Here is a 19,425-nt window from a genome sequence, read left to right as displayed (position 1 = left end):
CCGCGTCCCCTGCATCGGCAGGCGGACTCCCAACCACTGCGCCACCAGGGAAGCCCTGCTTTTGTTTTTTTTCAACCGTCTAAAAATTATAAAAACCATCCTTAGCTCAAAGATTGCACAAAAACAGGATTTGGTCCCCAGGCTATAGTTTGCCACCCCTGCTGTACAGGATACAATTCCAGCAAATAAACCAAGGAATAAACATCATAAGTCTTTACTCTATATCTGTTAGCTATCTGCAAGCTTCTGTATGTTTTGAAACCTTCTTGGATGTACCAGAATTGGGCCTTAAAATAATTAGATTTGTTTTTCAACAACATATCAAAAATTACACATGTAGATGGATGCTTCCTTCCCAGGGATGACCCTGGGAAGTGAGGGACCAGCCCCAGTGATGACCCTGGGAAGTAAGGGACCAGCCCCAGTGATGACCCTGGGAAGTGAGGGACCAGCCCTGGCGATGCTGATTACGGTATTATGTGAAACTTATTTTTTTCCTTTTTGGTTGTGCCACGCGGCTTGCGGAACCTTAGTTCCCTGACCTGGGATTGAACCGGGGCACTTGCCAGCGAAAGTGCAGAGTCCTAACCACTGGACCACCAGGGAATTCCCCTACTATGTGAAACTTTATTTGAATTCTTTAGACTTGGCCTGTTTAAGAAAATCAACCATCTCACTTCATAACCACACTTTGTAAGACCAACTTCCTGTTGGCTGCTCAAGGAGCTGAGCCAGTAGGGACCAGTCTGAGGCAGCGTGGGCAGCAAGAGGCTGGCCCGGGACCCTTGGCCACATTAGCTGCTGTGCCTACAAGTCACTGATAAAGGCCATTCGTGGAATAAACATGCAGAAACGGTAGAGCAGTGGTCAGGGTTTTGTGGGAAAGGCAGGGGGGAAACTTACTATTAGGAGCTGGAGAAACATGAGGGTGGTTTTTTTAAAAAAAAAATAAACAAAAAACAATGGTTGTGTTAAGTCTGATCATAGCAGGTAACTGCGGACGGGAAAGTGCAGCCTTAGCGGATAAGAGGAGAACAGAGCTCATGAGTTCATACTGAAGAGAGGGCGGTGAGGACACACGTGATAAAACTTTACAGTAGTACAGAAAAGCCGGGTGTGTGTGTGTGTGTGTGTAAATTGCCAGAGACACTGACACTCCCTGGAAAGAAATTAAACTGCTTATCCAACATCAGGTGCACAAGTGACTGGCTTGGTAAGAATGTTGATTTTCCTTTCTGGAGGTGTGATCGCAAACACACACATCCTTTGTGTGTGTGTGTGTGTGTGTGTGTGTGTGCGCTCCGCAAGTGCAGACGGGGATGTGGATGGAAGCCGTGTGCGGAGGGCAGAGGCTGGCTTGGGTGTGCACAATCTGGAAGTGGAGTGAGAGGGGTCTGCCGTGTAACCGCGGGAAGGGGCAGGGAGAGACGTTTCGGAGGGCTCTAGTCCGCCCGTAGAGACTGTTTGCTCGCAGGCGCAAGGTTAGGGCGGGCGCTCTCGGCCTCCGTCTCTCCCTCACTCTCTTCTCCCGGCAGCTGTGCAAAGATTTAACACGTGACCCTGAAAGCACAACGCTGCAGCCTCTGAGTGCGCCAAGAGAAGGGCAGGGAAACAAAGGCCACAGCCAGCCGCCAGGAGCCCCCGTCCCCGCAGCGACACAGAAGAATAGTCGCAGGACTCCTTTCACCGTCACCCTCCCCCAGGACCTCCCGCCTCCCTCGTCAGCCCAGCCCCCAGCCCTGGCGCTGAAGCACCAGGCCCAGGACGCCAGCGCTCTTCCTCGTCTCCCTGAAGGGAGCCAGGGCTGCTCCTGCTGGGCGGGTGGGATTCCCGGGGAGCTGGGCGGGGGCGATGCTGGGAGTTCAAGAAGCACTGAGGACGTGAACCCCAGGCCAGCTCATCACAACTCAGACCACACCGGCCGTATCCCCAGGCCTCGGCGCGATGCTTCTCCTGCCCCTGGGCCACGATTCTGCCAGGAGGCCTCCAGGAGAAAGCAGACCCACCTCTCCCCTCGTTACCCGCCTTCTCTCTTCACTTCTTCAGACGCACTCCTTCCGTCCCTCCCTCCTTCTTTCTACTGCAGGCCCTACACTTCGACCTTTGCCTGGACGATTACCACACCCACTACACACTTCCTATATTACCCTAAACCAGACATTTCTACTTCCCCAGGGCTTGATTTTTTTAAACACTCACTTCCACCTACTCTTTCTCTCAAGGATAAAATGGGGTTAAAGGACTTCCCTGGTGGCACAGGGGTTGGGAATCCGCCTGCCAATGCAGGGGACATGGGTTCAAGCCCTGGTCCAGGAAGATCCCACACACCGCAGAGCGACGAGGCCCGTGTGCCACAACTACTGACCCTGCGCTCTAGAGCTCGCAAGCCACAACTACTGAGCCCGCGTGCCACAACTACTGAAGCCCACACACCTAGAGCCTGTGCTGCGCAGCAAAGAGAAGCCACCGCAATGAGAAGCCTGCACACTGCAACAACGAGTAGCCCCCAGTTGCCGCAACTAGAGAAAGCCAGTGCGCAGCAATGAAGGCCCAACACAGCCAAAAAAATAAATTAAATAAATAAATAAATTTAAAAAACTATAAAAAATGGGGTTAAAAAAGGAACTAATAAAAAATGAAGAAAAAGCACTATAAAAAATCACTACATATATAGAGGGACAGATGTCACACATCCTACTGATGTGTGTGAAAAGGACAGTTGTTAACTATGAAAAATATTGTCAGTATTAAATGGATGATTTTTAAGCTGGAAAATTGAGCTTTTGTCTTTTTCTAAGACATCCATCTTCCAGCCTCTACTACTTGTCAAATATCACCAATACTCAGTAAAAATGTCAGGGTTTTACTGACAATTTTTTTTTGGCTGTCATGTTCTTTCTAGATGATAAGCTGAACCAACATCAAAATTATTTTTGTGTGCTTTTCTGCAGTGTCAAATTTGGTCACAATCCCTCAACTCTTTTTTTTTTTTTTTTTTTTTTTTGCGTTACGCGGGCCTCTCACTGCTGTGGCCTCTCCTGTTGCGGAGCACAGGCTCCGGACACGCAGGCTCAGCGGCCATGGCTCATGGGCCCAGCCACTCCACGGCATGTGGGATCTTCCCGGACCAGGGCACAAACCCGTGTCCCCTGCATCGGCAGGCAGACTCTCAACCACTGCGCCACCAGGGAAGCCCCCTCAACTCTTAAATGTTCTCATGGCATCTACAGATAAACCTGAGATGCTGTGGGGCTGAGTGGAAAGATCTCCATCTTGCTTGCACCTTGCTGTGAGCCCTTGGGCGAGAGCCGATTTCCTCATCTGTCACCTGATACTCAAGGCTCCGGTGTCTCCCCAAGTCTGTGAATCTGTCTACTAAAGATTTGGTAAGTCCTTCCCAGATGAACACAGAATTAATCCATTGAAAACCCTGCTGGCTGCCATTTTGCTTCAAGATGGTAACTTGCCTTCACAAATGGAAAGTAAGCATTCCATTCCTGGCCAGTAAGCATTCTGACCAGGTAGCATTTAGGAGGGCTTCCAAGTGGGTCAAAATCAGATAATCGTTTGCAGAAGGAAAAAGTTACAGACATGAACCTGAAGGGCTGACTCACAGAGTTTAGATGGAGACCCTTCTTCAGAAGGCTGGTCACTCTGCTGATCCCCTCACAGAAAAGGGGGCTCAAGAAGTCCTGGGTCTCTCCATAACGCCTTTATTAACCCTTACAGTACTTTCTGACAAGGAACACTGATTCCAGTGTGAAGTGGTACTAAGAGCATGTATGTGATGTCTTAAATTCTCCTGAAATCCGATCCCCATCCTAGGTGCCTGCCCTACCTAGAGTCATGCCTCATGTTCGTTTCTTCCAGGACTGGGTGCAGGTGTAGGGAAGTAGAAACACGCTAACAAGAAAAATGAACGACAGGGGTCCTTTGCTCTAGGACCTGAGAATATTTGATAAATACAGCTCTCTCGGCCCCAGCACGGGCTGCGGCATTTACAAATCCAGGGAGCAGATGGCAGATCCAGGACCTCCCAGAGGGGCAGGCGCCCGCTCTCGGGATGGTTTTTATCCCTCACTTCTTTGGATTCCTGTGGGGTCTGAAGCAATTCCCTTGACCCTCTTAGAACCCACTCTTCTTCCGAGGCAATTGGTTCCTTGTGTGCACAGGCAAACAGAAGGCCTTTCTGCCCTCCTCCCTTCCCGAGCTGGGCGGTCACTGCGTGTTCTCAGATCAGGCTGCTCCCACCCGCTCATCTCCCCCCTCCCCTCCACTCACCTCCCTTCTCAACTCTCCAACCTGATCCGTCTTATTACATCGCCTTGCATGGATCCCCTGCTTGTCCTCCCTCGTATTCCAGGTGTTTCATCGCTTCATTTTCATGGGGTTTTTTAATCCACTCTTGTTTCTTGCTACCACCCCTCGGCCTAAGACGTCACCTTGAGGGCGCCGGCAAAGATGGCAAGGAAGACAGCATGTAGAGTGAGGAAGGTGGCCAGGTGCAGCTTCACAGGTGAGGCCCCGCGTGCAGACCCACAGAAGCCTCACGGGCCTCTCTCCTTCCAGTTCACAAATCAGGGCAAATGAGATCCGGGTCCCCTATGAACCTATCTTCCTCATAGGCTGTGACACCTTCTCTACTCTGAGCGAGTCACAAACATCAGGAGGACGCAGGCAAGATAACCAGAGTCATCTGACTTCCAAGAGATCTGATAGACAGCAACGGCCCAAGATGAGGTCAGACCACAGAGGTGCAGGTTCTGAAGTGGCCTGGCCTGGGCTTAAGCCTTTTGGGAAGTGATGCTAGGAGGCCCTGTACTGTCCCAGGGTCTGGAGGTGTGGACTGTGGGCCGCACCGTGTGTAATTAGGTGTATTTTACTTTATAGGGCATTACTGGACAAACTTCCCAAACATTCAGTTTTATCCTGGATGGGCTGCGGGTGGCTGAGTGGGGCGATAAGGGATGGAGATGGGGAGAGTGGACCAGAAGAGCCCTGTCCCTTAGAGAGTCTGGAGAAGCCTCGGCAGCAGCATGATGGCAGAGAGCCACAGCTCCAGGAAAGGGAGAGCAGGAGACAGGATTTGAGTTGCCTTTTAGGGAAGCAGCCTTACCAGCAATTCCAGTTTAAAAAATAACTTTGCCAGCGCAGATCAAGTCTCGGCTCCTCCTGCCTGGAACACGCTGAGGGGCACATCTTGGGGTTTAGCCGTGAGTTTCTCCCGCCCCTCCTAAGCCCGTTTACAGGAGGCAGCAGAGGCTCGTGGGGACCCTTTCCTGGGGGAGGTCCCAGGGCCTCAGAGGAAGTCTGGTCTCAGAGCTGGACGAGGTTAACAATTCTTGATAACAAAACAGACTGTTCCATGGTGCAGCAACAGGAAGAATTGGGTCCCAACGCCAGGGGAGAAGGATGTGGCTGCACTTCAAGCGTGACCTTTCTGGTTATCTTCCTGCCAGAATCTTTCCCAGTTTGCTCTCCACCACATGCACTGCAAATGATGGTGTCAGGGAGAGGAGAGCCAGTTAAGACGGAAGGAGACCTTTTCTTGTTTCAGAAGGCACACTCCCCACCCAACCACACCCCCAAAGGAAACCTAGCAGAAGCCCGCTGTAGGCTTCTGCTACTGTTTCTACTGATGACGTCGGATGGGCCCTCAGACAAAGCAGGTGAGTCAGCTGTACCTTATTAGAGCCGTCTTGCGGAATATTTATGACAGACGGTTCAGAGGTCCAGGGATGACAGGCAGCAGCGGCCTCCGGTTTGGGGGTGGCTGAGTGAGTTCCGAGCTCGTATCCACTTCCCCTGGGAGGCCATCCTTACGGGCCCGGCACACACACATTCCATTACCCTGAATTTGGCAGCACGGTTTTCTGTGGTTTGGTCTTTTGGCTCCAGATTGAACTACATTTGTCCTCCAGTTATTTCTTTTCATCTAAAACCTTTCTCTTCATCCAGACTGCACATAACTTGTCCCCCTCTTTACCCCCTTTACGAGCATGCAGTCCAGCACCAGACACACAGCAGCTACTCACCGAACACCTGCTCAGCTGAGAATAAATACCTGGAACGAGCAGCACACCAGCCTTGTGCTGCGTGAGGCTGTTTGAGATGCTCGTGCTTCTCCCACCTGCCAGGCTCTGCCCTCCTGGTGAGCCCATCCTCCACCTCTGCAGAAACCGTCTCATACTGCTGACCCTCGCTCTGAGTCTCCCTTCCCCGCCCTTCACACCAGATGAGGCCCCTGCCCCATGCTTCGTGGAGAAAACGGTGTGGTCAGAGGAGAGCCGTCACCTTCCACCGCCGCCCCTGCGTCCGGATGCATCTGTGCCACGTGGGCGGGGGTCCCAGCTTCAGCTGCACACGTGCCCCTGTTCTATCTGAGGTCAGCCTTCTACCGGGACTCTGGGAACCATCCCGTGTTTCCACAAGCTCTTCACCTTGCTTCTTCCCTTTCTCTCACAAATTTTCAATTATTTGCCCCTTCTCCTCCCCTCATTATTTGCAATTAAAAAGAAAAAATTGCCTTAATATTAATACTAAACACTTCTATCTTGCTGCTGACTGTGTGCCAGGAACTCTCCGAACCACTGCATACATATTAACTCATTTACTCTTCACGCCAACCCTATAATGTAGTCAGTGCTACTGCATTTCAAAATGAGGAAACTGAGGCATAAGTCTCACCAAACTCTCTTGGAGTCCAAGAGGGAATAAGAGCAGGCATCTCAGACTTAACTGAGTGGACTGCTTCCCACTCCAAGCCCACTGATTTCCTTGTCTTCTCCATCTTATTGAGTGAAACCACTATTTACTCTGTTGCTCAGGACAAAACCTAGGAGTCATCCTTAACTCTGCTTTCTCTATGAATACCCCTCTCCGTTTCACCTTCAGAATGCATTGCACGAAGTACCACAGCTAACTACTTCACCACCTCCACCAGATCTAAACCACGGCTCTTTCTGTTCCTCAGACCATGGTCCCTATCTTCCCATCTCCATTCTTGGCCCCCTCTGGCCGGGTCCATCCTCCACATGAGCCCTAGTGATCTTTCTAAAATAGACAGATACTGCATCATAGCGCTCTTACCCTAAAAATTCTCCAGACTTCAAATCCCTGCCCGTGTCCTACCAGGCCCTACAAAACTGGCCCTGTCTGCATTTGCGGGCACCTGCCCCTTCTCCCGTGGTCTACAGGATACTGCCCTACTGGTCTTCTGTATGTCGTCTCAACATGCCAAGTACTTTCCTGACTCAGAGACTTTCCCTCCATGGAAACACTCACCCTGGGACTCGGTGGCCTCCTCACCTTCCAGGTGGCAACACCTGCTCAGACAGGCCTGCCCTAGCTCCTGAGCTAGTGGGCCCCTCCCATCACCAGCCTCACCTCCTGAGCTAGTGGGCCCCTCCCATCACCCTGCCTCACCTCCTGAGCTAGTGGGCCCCTCCCATCACCCCCGCCTCGCTTCATGTTCTGTCCCCAAGCACCTGTCAGCATGGGAAATTACCTGGCATAATCACTGTGTTGTCTGTCTCCCACTGCCCCCATCTCCCACCCCTGCTCCAAGTGGAAGTTCCTCGAGGTGGGGACCTGTCCCGTTCACTGCCACAGTCCCAGCCTGGAATGTGGATTGGCCCCTAGCGGGGTGGACATCTGGAGGGATTCCAGCTCCCCTCCTGCTCTGGTCCCACACAGCGACCCCTGCAGAGAGGAAGGGGTCCCTGGGAGGCCTCTCTCTCCCCTAGATCTGCGTCCAGGGCCACATGCTTCCTCTTGTGTTTGACCCCATTTGCAGGGTGTGGAGAAGCCGCCAGCCTGTTTGTTGCTGGGCGTCGGGGCCAGCACGTCAGTGAAAATACAGGCCACAGTCCAGATCGATGGCATCACGTCTTAATGACTCCAGCTGCATTTAATTAAAACTGAGCCTGCTTGCTGGAAGCCAGGCCTTGTGGCCAGTAGTCTGAGTTCTGCCTCAGTTTTGCTCTCCTCCAATCTTCAGTTAAGGGAGCAACAAACGATCCCTATCGAGCCATGTGTGGTGATCTCATCAGCTAAGACAAATACTTTCTTCTGGTTATATTTATAGAAGCCTTTCTTGTTTCCTTGGACAACCCTAGCTGGGGTTATCTTGTTTACTTTCTCTTTGTGCAGATCTGCATCTGTCGGGGGGCAGCTTTTTATCTGCTGCTCTTTGCTGCCTTGGATTTCTAATTCCTCTGTTTTTCTTCTCATCTTTCATCTTTGGGGCTCTTTTAAAATCAGACAGTTTGGAATTTCCAGTTACCAAGGCAGTAACTAGAATTAAAAAAAAAAAAAAAAGACACCATTGGCTCTGGTGAGCACTTGGCGATGGTTTTTCTTAGCAGTGTCTCGTTGCCTCCAGGGAGGGGGCCTTGGTACTCCTTCCCCCTTTCTGCCAGTCACATGTTCCATGGTGCCAGGCCCTCCCTTCAGCCGCCACAGGGTGGAAAGTGCGGCCCATCCCTGCAGCCCTGTGAACTAACACCTCCGCGTCCGCAGTGAACCCGTGTCGCCTGGGAATCTACGTGCCCAGCAACATTCTGTCCTGCTCAGGGGCTGTTACCCTGGGTCCCGTCAGGGCTGGGAGAACGAGACCCTGAGAGCCCAGGAGGCTGTGCGGGCTGAATCCTGGCCCTGCAGTCTGGGATGCAGGGGGCAGCATGGTCGGACCGGCCAAGCAGCTCTGCCCAAGGAGCTTGGCTCAGGTGCCGCAACTTCTTAGCCAAACTCGCGTTTCCCTTGTGGGTGGTGGCTTCTCCAGACGCATGCTCACGGGCGCTGTTGCCCCCAAGCAGGGGGACTGGTTCTCAGGTTAGGGTCTGAAAAACACCTTAGTATTTTTATGTATAAAGCACTGATATTCACACCACACACAAACAGATATACAGTGTATCTATGGTATTAAAATTTCTTTGGGGGACTGTCATTCAGAAAAAAGATACTAAAAAACACTCTTTAAGATGTGATAATAACAAAATGGTTGAACAACATCACCTTAATCTTAGCTCTTGCCTTCCTCTCTCCTGATCAAAACTTTGCTTTCAGCAAAGAATCTAAGACACATTCCCTCTAAGTTATGTCTGATAAAAGTTTATAAAATAGCATCTCTCATGGGGATATTTGCCCACTAATAGCCCTGACAACGCCTTACAGTAAAAAGGAATGAAGCTCTAGTCGTGGAATTGTAGGCTGGGGCAAGCAGGAGGATGCTGCTTTGTGAGAAACTTGGATTTATTGACTATCTTTTTACATAAAAAATTCGGACACATTGTCCACCAAAAGATCTTTTTTATAATTGATTTTAGATGTAAGAAGCTTCTTCTTAGGTATAATTCAGAAATAGAAATGCTGCAACTTCTAGGGTCATTTAATGTTTTTTTTTGAAGTCAGGATAATTCTGAAAACTCCAGGACTTGTGATTACATAGACCAGGACCTTCTCAATATCCCTGAAATCAGAGCTTCAGGCTTTGGTCACTTTTACTTTGCAAAAGACAGTTATCAGTACTTAACTGACCTAGACAGAGGGGAGAGCGGCCGTGGTGCCTGTGCAGGAGGAGGGAGGGCTTTCTGCCGCCTTGGTTGATCTTTCTGCACTTGTCCTGTGCGCACAGCAGCTGGATTTGTGTGCCTGAGATGCTCTAAAGTGGCCCAATGTCCTTGAAGTCATCCTCTCACTATTCTTGGCTTTAACCAGATCTTACTAGTGACCGATGTCCAGTGTTGGCTTTAAAAGTAAAAAAGAGACTGGGAACAATTGGTAGGGTCCGTATAAGAAAAAAATAAAGTGACAGGAAAATAGATCCTTTGCAAAATGCAGTTAGAACTGTTTACCTTGGACTAGGAAGGGCAGAGGAAGAGGTTATTTTATGGGGACGAGTGATAAACTCTTTTCTTTTTTCTAACTTTTTGGATGCAGATGGGGTATAAATAATATTCTCACTGCTGAGAATCAAATAAAAGAAACTGGGCTTGATTTTGCAACACAGAGATGTAGAGTGAATACAAGGAAAAAATCCCAGTACGTTGTTGGACATCAGTCCTTAGGGGGCTTGGTTTTGTTTCTTTTTCTGGAAAATGTAGAAGAAGCAAGGCACAGCAGGGATGGTTTTGCCAGAGTGGAGCTAGTTCATATTTACTAAGTACCTGTGAACTGGGACCTTAGTAGGACCCTATAAAGGCCAGAAAATATATACTCCCTGTTCTCTGAAACGTCCTGATTTTAGGACTAATTACTCTGATTCTTTTCATTTCTGAAAGTTAAAGGGATCATGGTAAAGTGAGTGGGAGGGATGTGAGCCCTTGTCCTGCCTTTGCCATTGACTAACCTGCTGACCTTGCACACAGCTTCCTCACGTGCCATATGTGATGACAAAGGCCTTCCTTCTTACTTGTTATTAAGTGTGTCAAATAAGAAAAAGAAATGACAGTGTTCTATAGGATGTTCAATGTTACACAAATATAGCAACTGTTACTAATTTGGATAAATCGTTCTTTAGACCTTGATCAAAGGTATTTCCAGCTGAAAGTGTTAACCAAAACTGATTCCCAGATTTGAATTTCAAAACCTGTGAAAATCCATACATTCGAACATCCTCCTGTGCCTACCCACTCACCCCTCAGAGAGTGTCCACCGTGGGGCAGTCAGCGTGGCAGGCCCAGGGACGCAGTGAGGGATCGGGTGCAGCGCCGGCCTCAGGAGGGCACAGAGGACAGTCAGGAGAGGAGACTCACACAGGGAACTGCTGTGCCGCACGATAAGTGCTCTGATCCGACGAGGCACAAGTGCTCAGGACCTCACTCACTCAAGGGCCCCAGATCTGGCCTTACGAGGGCAGAGGGAAACTTCTCAGAGGGGCTGGGTACCAACCCAGGCTCGGGTGATAGGACTTGGGCGTGTACAGAACAAGTGAGGTGGGGAAGACCCCAGGCCAAGACTCAGAAGCAAAGGAAAGCTGGGCGAACTCGGGGAACTGCAAGTACAGTTAAAGGAGGATGGGCAGGCGGTGTGCAGGTTAGCTGGGAGCGACGTCCAGCTGGCTTCTCTGCCCGGCTAACGGCTTCCCTCAGAGCAACAGAGAGCCATTGGGGGTTCAAGTGGGGAAGCGTGAAGATCAGACTGAAATGCAGACACCTCACTCTTGGTGCAGTTCCGGGGGATGAGTGGAGGGCAGGGCCCTCACAAAGACCGGGAAGGAGTGAAGGTGGCCCGACCAGAAGAGCTGGGTGACCAGGGGCTTACATGATGCTGTGAGCTGGGGGCGCGGGCACAGCGGGTTTCAGAAGGGGAGGAAGCAGGAAAGGCAGGAGGCCGAGGTCAGCGGGTGGGCGGTGAACGGTTCCTGGGGACGGCCCTGGAGAAAGGGAGCTGGGAGTGAGTGGGGGTGACGTCACTGACAGCGAGGACCCAGGAGGCTTCCCCTGCAGCTTCTTAAAAAACTGTGGTTAAACACACAAAACATAAAATCTACCCTCACGATCACTGGAAGTGTACTGAGAGCAATGAGTGTATCGCGTGCCAGCACATTCCCGTGTTGTGCTACCACCACGGCTGGCGTCTGGCGTCCATGGGATGCGTCATCGTCAAAAGTGAAACTCTGGGGGCTTCCCTGGTGGTCCAGTGGCTAAGGCTCTGCGCTCCCAATGCAGGGGGTCCAGCTTCGAACTCTGGTCAGGGAACTAAGATCCCGCCTGCTGCAACTAAGACCCGGCACAGCCAAATAAATAAATAATAAAACAAAACAAAAAACAAAAAACTGAAACTCTGTTCCCACTGAACACGAACTCCCCACTCCCTGCCCCCCATCTGGACCCTGGCAACCACCTCTGTACATTCTGTCTCTATGAATGTGACTATTTAAGCTCCTCTTATAAATGGAGTCTCACAGTGTCTGTCCTTTCGTCACTCGCTTATTTCCCTGAGCACAATGTCCTCGAGGTTCATCCACAGTGTAGCCTGTGTCAGACTTTCCTTTCCTTTTAAGGCTGAATAGTATTCCTTTATACATACTCTTATCCCTTTTAAACTTTTGACTAGGGTCCATAATAAAAAGTGTATTTGATGTCATGACCTAGTACACATGTATTATGTTACTGAAATAATATGTTATTAGTATATGTTATCATATAATAACATACATGTCTTTGAAATAAAGATTTTACCCCCAAACTACCCTTCCTATATGTGAAGTACTCTGATATTTTATTTCTATACTGTTTCTTAAAAAACAAAAAAAAGAATCTAGTCACAATCCTCCAAATCAGTTTCCTGACACACTAATGGGTTGCGATTCCCAGTTTGTAAACAGTTGGTCTGTCTGACACTGATTACCCAGGATGCCAGCAAGGCTTGGTGGAGTGGAACATTAGGGTTTGGTGCCAAAGCCATCAATGAGTAAGGAGGGGTGGAAACCAGCTTCACCCATGTGTCTTCATGAACAGCCTATAATTCCAGCACAATCTATCAAGCAAAGGTCCAAACTATTAGTTTATTTCTGGTGTAAATAGGGTAATTCATGAATTTGCTGCTTTTTTCCAGTGGTCACCAGCTGGCATGGGTCTTTTGCTCTGGTTTATTCACTGCCAGTGGCCATTCCAATCCACTTTTCTATCACAGGGGAAAGCCAAGTAAACTGCCCTTCCTCATACCCTTGGACCCGTGCCCCCCACTCCCGCCCACCTGATCTGGGAAACGGGAAAGTGGGGGGTGCGGGGGGGTGACTTCGGCAGCAGGTGACTGTGGCCTCTGGACCCTGTGGGGCTTCCAAAGGCTCCAGCTGTTGCACAGCTGCAGGAAGAATCCCCTGAGGGAGGGGCACTGTGCAGGGGAGTTGGTAGGGGGGTCAGCCTCCAGGATGGACGCTGGGGCAACGCCTGCCAAGAGAAGAGAGGAGGGTCCCAGAGCAACGAACATCAAGGGTCAGGGCTCCCACTGTGTGTCTTCACGATGCTCTGAGAAGGCCCTGGGGTTTCACCACTGTCTCCCAGCCATTTCGGTTAAACGCTAAGTGCCAGAAGAGCTTCGCCCTCCCCGCCTTATTAATTAGCTAATCTCTGTGGTATTCCCAAAGGATGAGGTCAGAAGTATCCCCATCTCCATGGCAATGAAAACATCAGTGGGGATGGGGGGAGAAATCAGAGGAAAGTTCACGTATGCATCAAAGTTCGCCGAGCACCGCTGTGTGCCGTGCGCTGAGTTAGCTGTGAAGATACAATGTGGACAAGCCGTGGCCTCTTTTGGACGTGGACTGAAGGGGGTGACCAGACCAAGGACTCCGAGTTATGAACGTGGACTCTGCAAAGTTCCAGTGGGGAGAAAGAGCCGGGCTCTTGGACTTTTCAGAAAGTGGAATTGAGGCTGTTCGTGTCAGAAGTAAACAGCTGCTCAAGAGTGGAACCAGTCAAGGGTTTGATGATGACCTTGGGTGATTTGGCCAGAGAGACTCACAGAGAACCCTAGGACGCCTCACGACTTGGGCTGAGCCATTTGAGCACCAAAATATATCTACAAAACATTTTGAGCTGGAGAGTCAACTAGATAAGAACTTAGGATTTTTATAACATGACTATATTTGGTGACTTATTTATTCAGGGTTCCGTTTTGTCTTTGTAACTTAGTGAGGTCAGTACAGTGGGCATTTACTCATCCTAATTCCTCTATCCCATCCCACTGCCTTTCCTTGATAAAGGAACTGAGGATCAGAGGGTAAGTAGCTTGTCCTGCATTAACCAGAAAAAGAACCTGGACACTCCTGCCCAGACGAGGGCTCTGTCCACCACCTCAGGACAGCTCTTCAGGTCCAAACTCTTCTCCTGCAGAGCCTTTGAGCGCTGGCCCTGCTGGAATGAAAGGGTTGGAGGAAAGGACAATGCAGGATGCCGCAGCGTGCCCGTTGGGCACCGAGAGCTCAGTCCTCTCCCATGCATCCCCCTCCCTCCCCGGGACACACTGGCTCCGTCCCTCTGGGAGGGGCTCTCAAGCATGGAGTGCTGTGGTGCCGTTGCTTTGCTGTCAGATTTATGGGTTAGAATTTTGGCTCTGGCATTTGCTACCTGGTAAACTCGGGCAAGTCTCTTAAACTTTCTGAGCCTCAGTCGAATGGGATACTAATAAGCACCCAGCGGGATAGTTTGTGCAGTTAAACCTGGCTCGTGGGCTGACATCAGGTATGGGAGAAGGAGTTCAAAAGCCTCTGCCGCCGCCCCCTCTCTGCTGAAGGCCCTGCAGAGATTACCCCCTGAACCCAGGGCGTCCCAAACACGAGAGACCCTTGTTCTGGGATCCCAGGGGCTCACAACGTGGCCTCAGGGCATCCTGTCCCAGTGAATCACCTCCTTCAGCGGTAGCGCTTTCCCAGCCCTGCGGCCTGGCTAACTTACTGCAGACCAAAAATAGCTCCAATGAATGGAACTCGGGTCCCCGGAAGTCCACAGCCAGCCCTGAGCATGGAATTCCAGAGCAGGAAGGGCTTCCCGGGGTCTCGCACTCACCCCCAACCCTGACCGCAAGCAGACACCCCGCGGTGGAAATCTATTAAAACCTTGAGCACGTCAGGAGCGCTCGCTGTGGACACCTAACTTCCTTGACCTTCCAGCCCAGCTCCCCAACCTGCCTGCAAGAGCTCTCCGGAACAGGACCAGCCATGTCCCACCAGGCCTCCCCTCCCCTTAAATGCTGATCATCTCAACCTCTGTGCTTTGCTTGCACAAATCTTATTTTTCATACTGAGTTCACTTCTCACCTCTAGGCCGTTGCTGAGGTTTCGTAGCCCCTCCCTGCTTCAGTGGGGAGCTGGGATGGATGGGGACAGGGCCCCATCTGACACAGTCTGGGACAGGTGCCAGCAGCCAACATGCTCCTGATCTAGGAGGAGGGGGAAAGGAAAGCTGACAACCATGGACACAGGTGCCCTCTTCTTGGTAATGTGGAAAGGCACTAGTATTTTCGTGGCCAAACAAGTCCTGAAGGGGAACCTCAGGGCAGAGGGTGGCACGACGCGGGGGTGACGACTGGGTGGGAGCGGGGAAGGCAGAGGGGGCCCTGAGAGCGCCGGCGAAGCCAGGGTTCCAGGAGGGGAAGTGTTACTTGGCCCAGAAAACCCAGGTCCTGCCTTACTTCTTTATCGGACCTCACTGGAGGAGACCTTGGTACTCATTAGGCCAAGGGATCCTGGCTACTCACTCATTCAACAAACATTCACGACCACCTCACTGGGTTCGGAGTTGGAAATACAAAAGTAAAATACACAGCTCTCTACCCTAAAGGAGTTAGCTGTTCACAGGGGGCTTCCCTGAAGTGAACAGATGGCTCATCCGCTACAATACAGGCAAGTACAGGCCCTACAAGAACACAGGCAGGGAGGCACTGAATCTACCTGAGAAGGGGGGTCAAGGAGAAGCTTCCCAGAGGAGGTGATAACTGTGCTGAACTCTGGGGGTGAGCCTGTCTAGGAAGCCAGAAGGGGCCCCCAAGAGGAGGGAGTAAGCTGCTCAGAGGCCCAGGTCTGGGGAGAGCAGGGTGGGTCAGGAGAGCGGCCTGGAGCTGGGCGTGAGAGCAGGGCTGGGAAGGCAGGCGGGGAAGGTCCCGGAGGTGATGCGGGCCACTGCCTGCAGAGGTGATGGGGGCCCAGTGCGCCGGGGGCCTCAGCCCCCGCCAAGTATGCAGCCCGTACTAGAGCCCGGGTTCGGGAGCAGCGGGCCCGTGGTGCGGCGCAGGGCAGCTTAGGGGGGCGAGGCTTCCTGCCGCACACGCACATGGAGACCGCCACGCTGAGGTCCGGCTGCTCCCCTGTTCCTGAGTGGGCGTGCAGCCGGAAGTAAGGGGCAGCCCTGCTCACGTGCGGCGACCAGGGGGCTGGAGGCCCGTGAGAGGCTGGGGAGGAGACGCTGCTGGAGTCTGGGCTCGCGGTGGGCTCTGCTGGGCCTCCCGTGTCTGACGGCTTTGCTGTCAAATTTCTGTCTTTCCCATCGGATTCCAAGTGGCTGGCACATGGTGGGTGGCGGAGCCTTGGTGTGACCACCACTTCCTATTGCCGGGAACCTGAAATGACCGCCCCCCCCCCCCCCCCGCCCTCCGCCCCCAGGGAGCCGCCGCACGCACAGCAGCCTGCCGCCCCCTGCTCAGGCAAGTGCCCTTCCGCTTGCCTGCTGAGGTTGGGGAAGAAGAGGGCATGGCCGGGCATGTCCTTCGCTTTGAGTTTATTCTGCTTTGACCTATTGGGACAGCACCATGGTTCCCCCAAATTCAGGTAGAAAGGGAACACTTAGGACGAGGTGAGGCGCTTAAGGTAGGTGTACAGCTTGTCCCGCTGTCCAGGAGCTGGCGGTCAGGCTGACTGTCTCAGGGGCGGGGTCTTAATGAGACAGACCCCGGAGAAGAGTGTGGCTCGGCTGGGCAGCCAGCCGCCGTCCTGAGGCCCACAGAACAGTGGCACCGAGACAACCACAGGAGGAGAGGGATTCTAGACCCGGGGCAGCGCTCCCGAGAGCCCAGCCACCACCCACCACCCTTTACTCTCCTCTTAGTGCCTCTCCCCAGCCTCCTCTTTCAATCCCTCTCTTTTCCATCCTACCCTCCGCCTGTCTCACGGTTCTCTGCACCCCGTTCCCCTTGCTGCTCTGCAGCCGGCTCGCGGGGCTTCCGTCTTAGTGGTGAAGGAAGCCGCTAAGCACTGCGAGTCACCTGGCGGCTACTCGGCGCTCCGTCCCCCAGAACACGGACCAGCACCTCCGCTGTGCACGGCCCCGAGGGTACCTTCCGCCTGCGGCTTGTGTCATTCGATGGGGCGCCTTTCACAATGTAAACGGTGCTCTTCGGAGTCACCTCAATTTCAACGTGGGACTCGAAAGCCTTCATAGCATCAAGTCTTTCAGGGGAAGATGTCGGCGCCTGGAGGAGACCAGGTCCTCAAATGGACTCGGAAGCCTGAGAATACTGTCCACATTACTGTGCTCCAGAGCCTTCTGACGTGGAGACTGTAAATCTCCTCCCCTCCAGCCGCACCACCCGCTACCCTCACACGACCACAGCTGCGGCAGATTGCTGATCGGAACCCGCCAGGTGCCATCCTGGCTCCTGGAGATCTTCCTGTTTGCCCCGTGACGCTCGGCTCCCCACTCTGCTCCCCTTCCCTGCCCACTCAGCTCAGGGACACCTCTCCTTGCCACTCGAAACTCCTTTGGAAGTCTGGCACTGTACCTCAGATGTCAAACCACTGCCCAGAAACAACGGCTTCTGTTAGGATTGGAATGAAATGCACGCATCTCATCCTTAGACAGCTCTGAAGGCGTGACTCGACCCGGCCCAGGTCTCTTACTTCTTTCTTCCTGCTCTTGTCCTCATCCGGCCCCTCAGCCCCACTGGTCACTCTCAGACTCACCAAGTTCATGTCCATCTCAAGGCCCTGAACCTGCTGTTCCCGCTGCTTGGAGGACTCGTCCCCCCCGACATCCAGGACTACCAGAATGGAAATCTACGAGAGCAGAAGCTTTGCTTTTTCCGTCTTTCCCATCGGATTCCAAGCGGCTGGCACATGGTGGGTGGTGGGTAACAACGCTAGATGAACAGTGTGAATAACACGTCACCTGGGACTTCCCTGATGGTGCAGTGGTTAAGAATCCACCTGCCAATGCAGGGGACACGGGTTCGAGCCCTGGTCCAGGAAGATCCCACATGCCGCGGAGCAACTAAGCCCGTGCGCCACAACTACTGAGCCCACGTGCCACAACTACTGAAGTCCGCGCACCTAGAGCCCGTGCTCCACAGCAAGCCACCACAATGAGAAGACCGCGTACTGCAACGAAGAGTAGCCCTCGCTTGCTGCAACTAGGGAAAGCCCGCGCACAGTAACGAAGACCCAACACAGCCAAAAATAAAAAACAAACAAACAAAAAACACACCGCCTCGCATCGTTTCCTCGTGTGCCTGTCCTCCCCTGTAGAAAGCGTCCTGAGGACAGAGATCTGTTCTTGCTGATGCGTGTCCTGCCCAGCATCCTGCCCAGCATCCAGCCCAGGACCTCGAGTGGATGTGCTTTTAGAAATGTTTGTTGACACAATGAAGACAGACCGGGAAAGAGTCCTTTCCTACCAGGCGGGCTCAGCAGCCTCCACAGCAGGAAAAGAGTAACCCTTGTCCTCCCCGCTCATCCTGGGCTCGGCTGCCAGCCCAGCCCCTGGAATGTCGCTCCCATGGCAGCAGAGCTGTCCTCCACTTGGATTCCTTTCCCGCCACTGCCAACATCACTTTCTGAGCTGGTCGGACTCAGAGAAAGGGTATCTGCCCTCTTAGAACAGCACACACCTAATCTTAGGAGAAAACAGGGCTCTGCTGAGATAACTGCCTGATTTCAAGGTCAGCTCTTCTAGAAAGATTTACTGAGGCCATGACCGTGGCTGCTGCTTTTCAAAGCCCAGGCAGACGTTTAGGTGATAGAGTTAAATATTCCAAACTTACCTCATCCTCCCCCTCTCTCCCTCTCTCAAGGGGGAACATTCGGCTCCTCTTCCCCAACCCAGTCCTTCTCCATATTTGGGAATCTGGAACGGGCACTAGGGGCACAGCGTCCCCTCTCGGTGTCTGCTGGGAGCTGTAGTTCCCGACGAGCCCCTGCCAGCAAGTGGGCTGTCCTTTCTCAGGAGGACGTCTGGACGCAGGGGCGGAAGGTGCCATGAGGAGGCTCACCTTCTGGTTTCAGGTCTCGGAAGCTGGTTTTGGTTGTGGCTCCGTCTCCCCACCTGTAAATAGGGATAATTATCTCTCTTTTCCTACCTGCCAGATTGTTTGTTGGGAGGGGTAATTATCCAGCACTCAGTAAATGCTTTGAGCTCGTGCCAGCAAGGAGTGCTTTATAAATAAAAATTGCTGTCTTTAAAGAGGAAAATATTAACTTTGATTGCCTCATTGCCTTCACAAGCCAATCCTTTGCCTACATGTCCAAAAGATGCTGTTTCATTCCTTGTATGTGCCTTCCACCCACCCCGCATTTAAATAGTTTCCCTGCATCTCATTCCATTTTGTTTCATCATCCTTTGTTTCATATCCTCAAGAATGCGCGCTCGCTCTCTCCTCTCTGAAAGGAGTGGATGAGTTAGACAACTCTGCCCTATGCTGAAAGCACAAGAAAGTCACGAAGAAGGGATGGGCTGGGCCTGCTCTGAGCTCCTCGGCTCATGCCTGGGTGTGGCAGCAAGCTCGGTCTCTGTGCAAGAGGCTGACCTTTGCTCCCTCTGAAGAAGGCACAGAGGTTTCAGTGCAGCAGGAAGGATTTTTGAAAGATCTCTTTTTTTTTCCTTTGGCCACGCCACGCGGCTTGCAGGATCTTAGTTCCCCAACCACTGTGGGGTCCTAACCACTGGACTGCCAGGGAATTCCCTGAAAGATCTTAGCAAGAACTCCCTTCTCCAG

The 19,425-nt window shown here is 52.2% G+C and overlaps 1 long non-coding RNA gene across 5 annotated transcripts; it reads right to left on the bottom strand.

Moving 5' to 3' along the window:
- Positions 1-7,506: 7,506 nt before the first annotated feature.
- On the bottom strand, positions 7,507-19,139 carry LOC111176585 (uncharacterized). Of its 5 annotated transcripts, none has more exons than XR_016394829.1 (4): positions 18,475-19,138; positions 16,702-16,908; positions 14,762-14,883; positions 7,507-13,859 (listed from the first exon to the last, which is right to left on the bottom strand). It is a non-coding gene; the product is annotated as an uncharacterized LOC111176585 (long non-coding RNA). The 5 variants fall into 5 exon arrangements; XR_016394827.1 differs by lacking the exon at positions 16,702-16,908 and having other exon boundaries at positions 7,510-8,840; positions 10,637-13,859; positions 18,475-19,139; XR_016394828.1 differs by lacking the exon at positions 16,702-16,908 and having other exon boundaries at positions 7,511-13,859; positions 18,475-18,755; positions 18,918-19,119.
- Between the last annotated feature and the right edge of the window lie 286 nt (positions 19,140-19,425).

The sequence above is a fragment of the Delphinapterus leucas genome, chromosome 11, assembly GCF_059928025.1.
Source record: "Delphinapterus leucas isolate spDelLeu-1000000601 "Yukka" chromosome 11, BTC_Dleu_Yukka2, whole genome shotgun sequence".
Classification (NCBI taxonomy): Eukaryota; Metazoa; Chordata; class Mammalia; order Artiodactyla; family Monodontidae; genus Delphinapterus; species Delphinapterus leucas.
This window is presented reverse-complemented; position numbering and strand designations above follow the sequence as displayed.